Below are 12490 nucleotides of genomic sequence, written 5' to 3'. Positions count from 1 at the left end.
ATCTCAGGATTCCAGCCAGAGCCCCCTCCACGGAGCGCCTGCCCGCTACCAGGGATCATGACGCCCACTTTCCAGGTGAGAAAACTGAGGGCCCGCCTCTGTTCCCCGCAGGGGAGCCGATCCCGGGTGCGGGGTAGGCTCGGTGCCACAGCTGCAGGGCGGGCGGGGTGGGCGGGGTGCAGTCCGCGGGCGGCGCGCGAGGTGGAACCTGAGCTCGGGGAGGAGGGACGCGGCGGCGGCGGCGGCGGCGGCGGCGGGCGGGAGGGAGCGGGGCCGGCTGCCGGGATTCAGGAAGCGCTGTGCTCCCGGTCGCCGGCGCGGAGCCCTCCCGGAGGTGAGTGGGGCCTGGAACTTCGGGGCGGGGACCCCGGGAGGGACGGCCCAGCCGAGGACCTTGCGCTCCTCCGGGCACGTCTTGGAAGCTGCGGAGTGGTGGCCTGGAGCGCGGGAGGCGCGGGACCCGCGGGGGGCCCTTGGGCCGGGCACCACCTCTCTGGGCTTGGGTTTTGTTACCTGCGAAGAGGGCGCCAACGTGGGCTCCGGGGATGCAGGCCCAGGTCCCCCAATATCCAAGCCCAGGAAGCAAACACAGAAGGCCCTGCAGCCCACCCCGGAGTCACCTCCTTTTTGGAGAGCTTGGAAGAGGGAGTTGGGGTCCTGAGGTTTGCCCCCCACCTCTGGGAGGGAATTGGGAGCCTGGAACTTCCAAAGGCCACTTCTTAGTTACTGAGCCCCAGAGAGATGGCTCTTTCCCCGCAAGAGGCACGAAAATCTTTAACCTCCCCTCCAGCTATGCCCTGGAGACTCCTGGGAGGTCTCTGAAGACAGGGAGAGACCTCCCATCCTCCCCACATGGCTGGCCGCTCCAGCCACAGGCAGCCCTGCCTGGCCCAGCCCCAGCGGGTTTCTCCATCTGTCTTCCCCATTTTGCAGATGAGGAAACTGAGGCTCTCAGGTCGGGGATGTAGCCAAGTGGAATTTACACCCAGGGGTGTCCGGCTCCAACGTCCTCCCTGCCTGGTGCCCAGGGGGTGTCTTGGAAGTTACCCAGGAGGGGGTGGGCTTATAGCTGCTGAGTGTCTGCAACAAGGGCTTCTGCTGGGAGCAGGGGTAGGGGCCTGATGTTGTGTGTGAGCTTTGATCTGGGACGCTAAGACCCACTGGAGGGTTTAAGCTTTGCCACTTTATCTCTGGGGCGGGGACAGCGGGGTGAAGAGGTGGCCTCTTCTGAGAGGTCAGGTACTAGGGTCGGCCCAGGTCACCTGTGAGGTTAAAAGTGGGGCTTGTGTGGGCCCGAACCCTCACTCTGCCACCCCACTACTGTGTGACCCTGGGCTGCTCCCTCAGCTGCCTGAGGGACAGAGAGCTCATCTGGAAAATGGGGTCGGCTGAAGGTGAACCCCGGGGCTGGGGTGAGGACAGCGGACCTGTGAGGGGACCCGCGCCGTGCCTGGAGCCCCAGCTGTCACTATGCTTGTGCTGTTGTTGTAACATCTTCTTAATGGAAGGGGGTGAGAAAGGTTATTGGCCATTTCCGCATTTCTCTGCATCATTCTGTTTGAGTGACAGTGGGAACCAGAAAGGCTGGGGGCCCCTTTTCCCACCTTCATTGATCAATCGGAGCGGGGAGGGGCTCCCAAGACACATGGCAAATGGCGGTCATGGGCCAGTCAGGCTCACGTTTGTGAAAGCAGGGTGGGGTCATTCTAAAGTGGAGTTTTCCGAGGTTTAGGGAATGGGCACCTGAGGAAGAAGCGTGCAAGAGAGCCCCAGTGGAGATGCCTGGGATTCCCCAAGTTAAATCCAGACCAGATGCCTTACATCCGGGTCGCGGCTGTGGGCACCGCCGCCACCTCCTCCTCAGGTGTGAGCTGGGCCTCAGCCATTTCCTTTGTCCATCGAACCCTCCGGGAAAGCCATCCTGTGCCAGCCCTGGGCTGGGCACTGAGGCACCTCAGACCCAGACTAGCCCCAGCCCGAGGGGCGTGAACTGAGCGGTCCAAGAGAGCCGGTGAGATGGGAGAAAGGGCTGCCTCTCTCCCACGGCTGCCTCCCTGACCCTGGGGTTGCCCCTCGTGCCAGCTGTGGCTTCCAGCAGGAGCCCCCACACCAGACCTGAGGGCGCCCGCAAGGGATCACTGTGCTGGATGCCGTGAGTGGGGGCCAGGAGAGCGCTCTGGGGGTGACACTGTGGCGATCCAGTACCCGGGACGGCTCGATCGAGGTGGCACTTGAGCTCACCTGGAGGAATAAATGCAGATATTGGGCAAAAGGGGTTTTAGGTAAAGACCTGACTTCTGCCTGTCACCAAGTGGTAAGACTAGGGTTTGGAGAGCTGAGACATCCTCCTGTTTGTCTGGAGTGTGTGACATGAACAGGAAGGACAGGGGATCAGACAGGCAGGGACTGGGTCAGACCCAGAAACCCTACAGGGGTTCAGGCTGGGAAGGACATGCCGGATGTGTGGTCTTGAAAGGTCCGCAGAGTGGGGGCCAGGCGGGGAGGCCGGTCCCCAGGCAGGGGAAGCCATCCAGGCCAGAGGTGTGAGGCCCCAGGTAGGGACTGGCAGGGGCGGCTGGAAGGTGTAGGAGGGAGAGAACCACGCAAGCCTTGGCCTCACTGCACCTGGCACGTGGTGCACAGTAAATCACTGTTGCACGGTTGAGTGACTGAAAACATCGTTTTGAGAGGGCCAGAGTCCTTTGAGGTCCTTCGTGTGTTCCCAGGAGGGAGGGGGCCACATGGAGCAGGCGGCTCTACCCCTCCCAGGCCCGTGGCCTGCTGTCTGCCTCAGTTTCTCCCATTTGACTCCGGGAAAGACACTCCAGGCCCCTCCCCAATTCATGGGGACCCAGGGACTAGCTCCTCTTCTTGTCACACACATGATCTGGGGAGCCAAGGGAACATTTCATGCTAGCAAGCCCTCTGGAATGCTGTGTGTCACCAAGTTGGGGTGGAATTCACCTGTTAAAGATTAATTCAGATCTCTTGAGATGCTTGTGTTCCTGGACCCTGCAGCTGCCGCTCTGAACTCTGGGTGCAAGGTTCTTTCTGGTTTTAGCCAAGCGTGGGCTGCATTAGTGGTCCTTATGATGGTTGCGAACATTTATTGAGCACTTACTGTGTGCCAGGCACTGAGCCCAACACTCAGTACATTGGATGCAAGGCTGGGATTATACCCATTTTTGAGAGGGAGGAACTGAGGTCAAGGTGGTGAAGTTGCTTGCCCAGCTGGGAAGGGCCGGAGCTGGGATCTGAACTCCATTTATCTGATTCTAAACTCCATGCCCTTAACTTCCAAAGTGGCCTGTCCGCATTTGTCTGGATCTGGGGTCATGGGAAGTTAGTCTGCACTTTAGAGATAAGAACCTGAATTGTTCAGACAGGCCCGGGTTTAAATCCGAGGCCTGCAGCCTTCTCACCAGGGGAGCTTGGGCAAGTCACCTCATCTTTCTGAGACTCGGTTTCCTCATCTGTCAACTGAGGCTGTCAACCCCCTCTTTGCGAGGACAGTCCAGGGCACACAGATGGGGCTCTGAGCATTACCGTCTTCCTCATCCTGTCCCCCGGCCTGTGCCAGGGTGCCTTTTCCTCCAGCTCATCTCTCTGAGAACCCCTCTGTGGCAGGAAAGCAGGTGGAAGGTAGCAGGGGCAGAGCTAGACTTGTGTTGGGGCAAGGGGTGCTGCCTTTTCAGCTACAAAATATTTACGGGCATTGACTGAGCGCCAGGACCGCCAGAGTTTCCTGCTTTCCTAATGTAATGCTCCCTGGTTCAGATCCCGGCTCTCAGTAAGTCCCCTTACTTCTTCTTGGGCCTCAGTTTCCTCATCTGTAAAATGGAATAATGTCAGTGCCTGCTTCGTGGGGTGGTTGTGGACAGTCTCCAGAGCAACACGGACTGTTCAGTGTGTAACCAGTGTCTATTGCCTGACAGTCCCCTTGATGGTGTCACGGCATCACCCCCACTGGCGGTGGGCAGGGCAGGAATACTGAGTCCCATTTTACAGCAGAAGAAAGAAGTAATTTGCTCAGAGAGGCTCAGAGAGAGAAGTAATTTGCCTAGGAATGCCCCGCTGGCTCATGGGAGAGCTGGACCTGAAAGCCAGATCCCAGTGACTGGACACCTTGGGTCCCTGAAAACCCAGTGGGTGGCCTCAGCTTCCTTCCTGGAAGGCCACTGGACTCTCCCCTCTTGGAGTCTGACCCACCTCTGTTCGCGTCCCAGCTTGGCCACTTGCTGCGGTGTTCCTGGGGCTGCCACCTGGGGTTTGCTGGAGGTCAGAGCTCTGCCAGTTGGGGAGATCTAGGTTATTCTGACTGCCGCTCCTGCCCCGGCCTGGACTCCCCCTGCCTTGAGTGCCCCTGAGCTGTCACCCTGGCCGAGCAGGAATGAGGAAGGGAGGCCAGGCCCTCGCTTTCACTGTGACTCTGACTTCCTTCCCACCTCTGAGCCCCTTCCTGGTCATCGGCTTCCCCTTTCTGCTCCGAGCCCTGCCCACTGCAGGCTGTGTGACCTCAAGCAAGTCACCCCACGTCTCTGAGCATGTTTCCTCAATCGTGAGGAATGGTCACAGGCGGCACGCCAGGGGCATAGGAGGCGCTCACAGGTCTGCTCCAGGTGAGGTCAGAGGGTGGAGAGGCTACGGAAGGAGGTGGTGGTGTGGCGGGGCAGACAGGAGGGCCATTGACCAAACGGGAACATGCTTATTTTTCTTCGGGTGGTGAGTAACGGCCGCCCCTCCTGCCCCCGCCCTTGCTGCCGCCGCACAAAGGGTCCTCAGTCTCACTGGACGCCTGTTTTTCCCTGAGGGTGGAGTGGCCTGGCTTCCACCCGGCTGACCTGGAGGGCTGACCACCTTCTGGGACAGCTCGTCAAGGGTATATATGGGGGGGGGCTACTTCCATCGGAGTCCCCGATGGGCTCCACAGGCTCAGGGGGACCCCGGCGGGCAAGGGGCCAACTGACCTCAGACAGGGACCGGTTTGCCCGTTCACTCCTGTCCCTGTGTCCCTTGGCAGAGAGGAGGGGCTGAGGAATACCTGTGGACAGAGTGAATGGTGAAGGAAGGAAGGAATGAGTGATTGAACAGATGAATCAGCAAGGCGGGGGCATCAGGAGAACCCGCCTGCTCAGATTCAGACTTGGGTTTGGGCAAGTGTCCTGGCATCTCTGAGCCTCAGTTTCCTCATCTGCAAAATAGACTCATGATAGCTGCCACCTCATGGGGGGACATTGAACCTCATAGGTCAGAGAGCCCAGCACGCAGTAGGTGCTCAATAAATTATGTTAAAGGATGGGAGGGAGGAAGTTAGCTAGCTGGGTAGAGGTTCAGCTGTGGAGATCTGTCTGCCCTGTGGAGAATGACTTAGCTGTTTGTGATTCCTTTCACTTATATACATGAGTTCATTCATTCGTTTGTTCATTCATTCAGCAAGTATATCTTGGATAGATACTATGTGCCAGGCCCTGTCCTAGGCACTGGGGACTCAGTGGTGACTGGAACAGAAGAGGTCCCTGCCCTCCTGGAGCTTGTGTCCGCGTTCCCATCATTGGGGGCTGCACGTTATGAGGCCCTGACACCCACAGTGACCATGCAACCCAGCAGTAGGTGCTGTGATTAGTTCGCTTTTAGAAATGAGGAAACTGAGGCTCGGAGAGCTGACATAATCTGCCTGGGGTCACACAGCTACTAAGTGGCAAAGACACGATCGAAACTCTAAGTCTTTTTGTGCCGTGCCCGCTTGCCCCGTGACTTCCAAGGGGCGTGGCATTTAGAAAGATGACCCCAGGGAGAGAGCTTCATAGACCCTGAAGGGATGAACTCAAATGAGCTTAAAAGCAGGTGGTTGGAATCCCAGCCACATTCCCTTCCTGTTGAGTTGTGACCTCGGCTGGGTCTCTTGGTCTCTCCGAGCCTCAGTTTGCTCATCTGTGAAATGGGGATGAGAAGTAAACGCGAGAGCGCTCAGCACATGATGGGTGTTGGATAAACGTCAGCCCCTTCCCTCCATTCTCCCCAGACGTGGTTTATTCATCTGACCATGGAGACGATGATATCGAACTTCTAGAGTTATTTTTTGGATGAAAAGAGATAGAAGATGCTGTGTGGCATGTACCAATGGGAGGATAGGCACTGCTGATGTGGGATTTCAGGCCTTACTCTCAGCCATAATTCCAAGCAGTTAGCCAGAGACGCAGCCTACTGTTGGCATAGGCTGGGGAGGCTGGCTGGGGCAGAGACAGGATCTCAAACTGGTTTTCTGCTGCCTGGGGCTCCCTTCCCGGCTCCTGCCCGACCCATTCATTCCACGGTGTCTGCTCTCTTCTCTGACTTGGTCACCTCGAGATTTTTGCACGTGGGTATGAGGTGGAGGGGTGTGTGTAGGTATGGGTGGGTGGGTATCCTGTCTCCTCTGGGCCTCAGTCTCCCAGCTAGGAAATGGGGCCGTGATGGAAGAGAGATGGAAACGAGGAGGGGAGAAAACCTTTTCAGGAGGCCAGGTCTTCGTGTAGAGTCACAAGTCCTGGGTCACGTCTCCCCAACTGTAAATTGAGGGCATATTAACGATGAAAAGGCAGCTGCCTTTTGTTAAGATTTACTACGCACCAGGCGCTGTCTTAAACTCTTGAATTATCAACTCAATCAATTATCTTCCATTATCATTCAATCCTCACAGCAGCCTTTTGGTGTAAGAGCTATCATTTTATTTTTTAATTCAAAACGTGAATGTAGAGTCCAACCAATAACTATAAAGCAAATATGGGTTCACCCCTCCCAGGTGGCAGTAATTGTTTCCCCCATTGTACAGATGAGGAAACTGAGGCCCAGAGAGAGATGACTTGCTCCCAGTCGCCCTGCCAGGAAGTGGCAGGTGGGGAAGAGGACATAGGTTGGGTAGTTTCTGAGGCCACAGAATCCTCTCTGGGGGGGCTCTCTGTGGCTGTGACTGTCCTCCAGGAGAGGGGCTGAGCTAGGGAGAAGGGGCTTCCGTCTTCCTAGCAGCTGGATCTGGGTAGCATCACGCTCTGAGCAGGGCTGAGTTAGAGGGTGGAATCCAGGGCTGTGCTCTGATGGAAGGGGGCGAGGCAAGGGAAGAAGGAGCCGGAGCCTCCTGGGACAGGGACTTCATGTCCTTGAGCCCCTGCTCTGTGCCAGCCCCTGTGCTGGACCCTTTATGAGCGTCTAACCTCACGACGTTCCCTTGTTGCACCGAGGAAACTGAAGCTCTGGGAGGGGAAGTGACTTGTCTGAGGTCACCAAGCTGGGAAGTGTTATTGAGATGGAATTCACATGCATCTCACCCTTTCAACGTGTACAATTTAGTGGCTTTGTAGAGTGTTCAGAGTTATACAGACATCACCACTGTCTAGTTTCCGTGCCAGTTCATCACCCCCAAAATGAACCCCATACCCGCTAGCAGTCCCTGTCTCCCCCCCTACCCCAGCCCCTGGCAACCACGAATCTGATTTCTGTTGCTATGGACGTGCCTATTCTGGACAGTTCATGTACATGGGATCCTATCACATGTGGCCTTCAGTGTTGTTCAGCGTGTGCTCTTAACCCATTCGGCCACACTGCCTCCTGGTGGCTCCCACCCTGGGGCCAGGGACCTTGGAAGCAAATGCGTGCCCGTGAGAGCTCAGGGGGGGTATTTGCGTGCACTGTTGGAATCCCTCTGGCCAAAGACTTGCAGAATGACCACGTAACTGCCGTGGTCACATTGGCCTTGCCCTCTGTGGGGCCCAGTGAGTCACCCCAGCCCTTCCCCGCCTGGGCACCCTCCTGGGTGGAGGGACCCGACAGGACACTGGGGCTCTGTCAGGCCTGGTCAGGCAGCCACTGTGCAGCAAACAGGAAGCGGGCTGGGCTGAGACCTGCTAGGTAAATACAGGCTGTCTGGGGAAGGTGCCCGGCATGGCGTGATGCCCCCTGTTGCTGCCGCCCGCCAGGGCCCAGGGAGCCTCGGGCAGCTTGGCAGGCAGTGGGTTTTGCCTGGCCAAGGGGCTGAGCTCCCAGTGGCAGCTGCTCTGAGGTGGCTGCCAGAGTCCCAGGCTCTGGGCCCAGCCACTCCGCCCTCCCTGGCTATCATACCTTCCTTGGTCCTCAGTCTGTCTGTTCATCTTCTAATAATGATGATGTAATGATACCGGTGATGCTGACAACAGCCATCATTACTGGGTGTGTGCTCTCTGCTGGGTGCTACCTTCTTTAACCCTCTCAACAATCCGGAGATAGGTGCTATGATCATCACCACTTACAGGTGAGAAAACAGAGGCACAGAAAGGCCAGTGACTTGCCCAGGGTCACACAACTGGTGAGTGGGCAGTTTGCCTCTGGGGCCCCTGGTTCCCACCACTCACCCGAAACCACGCTTCTTCCACCCCCATCTTCCACCCTTTTCTTCTCGAGTTTCCTGGTCCTTGTAAAGTATCCACTGAAGGCATAGGTCCTGGGGCCACGTGGATCCTAGACCTGCTTCTGCCTCTAAGGAGCTGGGCAACCCTGTAAGAGTGACTCCACCTCTCTGAGCCTCAGTTTCCTCACCTGGAGGGAGGGGGGTTGGACAGAGCCGGTGTTTTCTCTCTCGGCACCAGCAAACCTTGGGATCCATCCTCATCTTCCTCCTCACCTCCCCATCCGCCCACCCACTCACCCATCTTTTCTTCCTTCCCACCTTTCTTCTCTGATGCCTCAGGCTGCACCGTTCCTCAGTGCCCCCTGCTCTTTCCCAGCTCCGTACCCTTGACCTTGCTGTCTCCTCTGCTCTTGTATCCCATTCCACTTGTCAAGCCCTCCTCCTTGCAGCCCCTCCCTGTGCCCGTCAGGTTTAGTGCTGCCTCCTCCCACCTTCCTCCTTCCAGAACTTTAGAGGACCTTGCCTTGCAGTGTAAGAACTTACTGATGCCTCGGCACGATGCTGATTGCTGGGGAGACAGCAGACACAAAAGAGTCCCTCCTTCATGGAACTCAAAACTAGAGGAGAAGAGAGAAGATGAATAAAAGAATGACATAAGTAAAGGTCAAAGTCTAATCATGAGAAGCGCTATAAAGAGAGGCACAATTTGCTCTAAGAGTGAACACAAGGGAGCCGTTTTAGACTGTGGTGGGGGGGGCAGGAGGGCTTTTCAGAGGAAGTGCTGGTTGAGATGATACTCAAAGAAAGGGTTAGTGGAGGAAGTACATCCCAGGCAGAGGGAACAGCCCAGGCAAAGGCCTGGAGGGGGAAAGCCATCTGCCTTCCCTCCTAGACTGTGAATTCCCTGAGCTTCCACTCCTGTTTGCCCTGCAAGCAGGTGGCACTCAGCAGACGGAGTGCACTGATCCCAGCTCCCTGGAATTCCTCCCCCTGGGGTAGAGCAGCCCCTGCACGCCTAAACTTGCCCCCAGATTTAAGCAGCTTTCCTTGGTCACGTAATCAGGAGGATGGGATTTGACATTACGTGCCAGGGTTTCCACGAGATCAGGCAAAGCCACGGGGTAACGGTGCGGATGGGTCCCTTCTTCTACCCTCTGCGTGGGGACAGGGGGATGGAGCAAGAGACTTCCACCCCACCCCTGCTGAGGCCGGGATTCTCAGAAGGCACCTGCCGTTCACGTAGTCTTGCGGTTTGCTGTTTACTGAGGGCTTACTCTGTGCCGGGTGCATGACTCAATTCATATAATCCTCATGATGACCCAGTTAAGTTCCTCAAGGAAAGGTGAGGCACGCGAGCCTCGGAGAGGCTAAGTCAGTCTCTCAGGCTCCTCCAGCTGATGCGTGGTGAGTCTGGGAGCCAACCCGCTGCTCTGACATCAAAGTGCAAGTTCTCTCCATGCCCCCTTAGCTCCTGCCAGGTGCCCCCTCCTTAGGGGGGAGGGATTGTGGGTTTGGCTGCTCTGACGGAGTCCGCAGGGCCATCAGAGGCATGCATGACCTTCAGCCATGTTTCTGGAGAGCCTGGAGTCTGACCCAGGCAGAGAGGAAGGCTTGGGGACCCTGGCTCAGCACTGTATCTCCTCACCCCGCCCGGGACCCCTGCACCCCTGACCTCGGCCACTCCCGAGCCCTTCTGGTCTAACCAGCTCTTGCCACCAGACATGCCTCAGCTTCTTGCTTTGTCTATAGCGGTTTCTTCTGTTTTCCCACCAGGTCAGCCCCAGCAGGGCAGGAGTTCTTTGTCTTGCTGACGTCTGTGTCCCCAAGACCTGGCACACAATAGGTGCTCAATAAACATTTGTTGAGTAAATACATAGGTGAATGGTTTCCAATCCTGCTGCTTGATGCTAAAACAAAAACATTTGAAATCTGCTGCGTTAAGTGAACACAGCGGTCACACAGTGTGTGGGGATGTCCACGCTCTGCCTAAATGTCCTTCGCTGAGCCCCAGACATGCTCCTGGTGCCATCTGGGTGCTACCTGCTGCAAAGGCATTCCCAGGGGCTCACAGCAGGCAAGCCGGCATGTGCGGGATCACATGGGGAGAGACAGGAAGAAACATACATGATATTTACACACAGAGGAGATGAAGGAGGACTCTCAGCCTCTCTCCTGCCCTGTACCCCTCCTTCCCTCTAAATCTGGCATGGGTTTGGAATGTGTAATAACAGCCTACAGGGCAAATTAGAACAGGGAGTGAACTCTATCCCCAACCACAGAGAACAGGGCAGTGTTTGGGGAGGGGATGGCCACAGAGCAGGCTGTGTGTGTATGTGTGTGTGTGCACGCACACACATGTGTGTATACGTGTATATGTGTGTGGATGTGCATAGTGGTGTCTGTACGCACTTGGGTTGTGTGGTGTGGAAGGAGTCCAAGGTTCGGAGTTCAGAGGCCTTCTTCAAGGCCGTTCGTTCACTCTCCGTGTGGCATCTCAGAGTCAGTTTCCTCAGCTGTAAAATGGGAGGCTCTGGCCGGTTAACCAAGGAAGAGGCTGGGAGGGCTTGGTGAATGTTAACCTGGGCCGTGAATGCCAGGCTGTAGTCCTACCACATGTGTGTGCCCGGCAGGCGGGGTGGTGAGGAGGACAGGTAAACTGGGACCGTATCATAATGGCGACGATGATTAAAGTATTTGTCAAGTGCTTATTAGGTGCCCAGGAGACACCTGACTTGCCCATTACAGCAGCCCTATGGGATAGAAGCTGTTTTGCAACCCTCATTTTATTGTAGGGAAACCAAGGCTCAGAGAGATTAGCATGAGCTGAGAATAATAACCCTTACCTCCCGGGGCTGTTGTGCACCTTGAACAAGATATTCTAAGGGTCTGGTGTGGCGCCTGGCTCCCAGGCCATGCCTTCAACTGAGGGGTTAGGGTAGCCCAGGCTCCACAGCCAACTGCCAGGATTTGAATCCTGGTTCTGTCACTAACCTGCTGGGTGGCCTCAGGCAAGTCACTTAACCTCTCTGAGCCTCAGTTTCCTTATCTGTGAAAGGGGAATTATAGCAGTACCTACCTCCAGGGCAGGATTTCTCAACCTCAGCACTATTGACTCTTTGGGCTGGGTCGTTCCTTGTGGTGGGGACTGTCCTGTACATTGTAGGATGTCTGGCACTATCCCTGGTCTGCCTTGACCCCCTAGATGCCAGTAGCCCTCTCTCCTCTGCGCAGTGTGACAACCAAACATGTCTTCAGACATTGCCGAGTGTCCCTGGGGAGCAGAAGGGCCCCCAGCTGAGAACTGCTGGTCTAAGGTTGCGGTGAGGACCGGATGGGAGTGCGTGTATGAAGCACTTGGGCCCATCAGAGCCACATAATCACGATGAAGATGGGGGTTTAGTTCAAAATTGCTACTTCACCATAATTAATATGTTCATATTGATCTCTGTGTGCCTTGTCAAGGCTACGAGCAGTGTGTGAGTGGCTGAGGGGGCATTTGAACCTGGGGCTGGCTGACTCCAGACCCCTTGTTGTGGAGTCCGCAGAAACCCTGGATGCCATCTGAGTTGAGATTTCTTAGGGCAGGGGGTGCAGGCATGGCGGGGGTTTGAGCGGCTGCCTCCTCTGCCCCCCCCCCAAGGCAGGGGCTGTCCTGCCCCCGTGGGACAGGGGTGCAGTAATAAGGAGGGTGTTAACAGCAGAAGCACGTGCCCAATGCCTCCTCTTCCCTTGACCCTGGGTCCCCATTGAGGTGAACAGGACTGGGCCAGGGGAAGTCTAATCTTCCCCCTCAATGCCTGCACCCCAGTGGACACCCTCTCGGCCTCCACATACCCCCATTCCTGCCTTACTAAGCCCAGACTCATGTGGCAGCCACTAGGGGTCTCCCTTTCCCACCTGGCAGGTGTATAGGAACTAATGTGTCCTGAAGTCCTACTAAGTGCTGGCATCAAGTGGGTGCTTCAAATTCCCGAGGGCACTGGCGTTTCCCAAGAGCTTTAGGAGGAGGTGTGGTGACCCTGGTTTTACAGGTGGGGAAGCTGAGGCCCAGAGAGAGGAAGTGATTTGCCCAGGATCACACAGCTGCTAATTAACCAGGGCCAAGATGGGAACTGGGTATATCTGATTTCA

Source organism: Leucopleurus acutus, assembly GCF_964270905.1.
Source record: "Leucopleurus acutus genome assembly, chromosome: 13".
NCBI classification, from domain to species: Eukaryota; Metazoa; Chordata; class Mammalia; order Artiodactyla; family Delphinidae; genus Leucopleurus; species Leucopleurus acutus.
Note: the sequence above shows the minus strand (reverse complement) of the source record.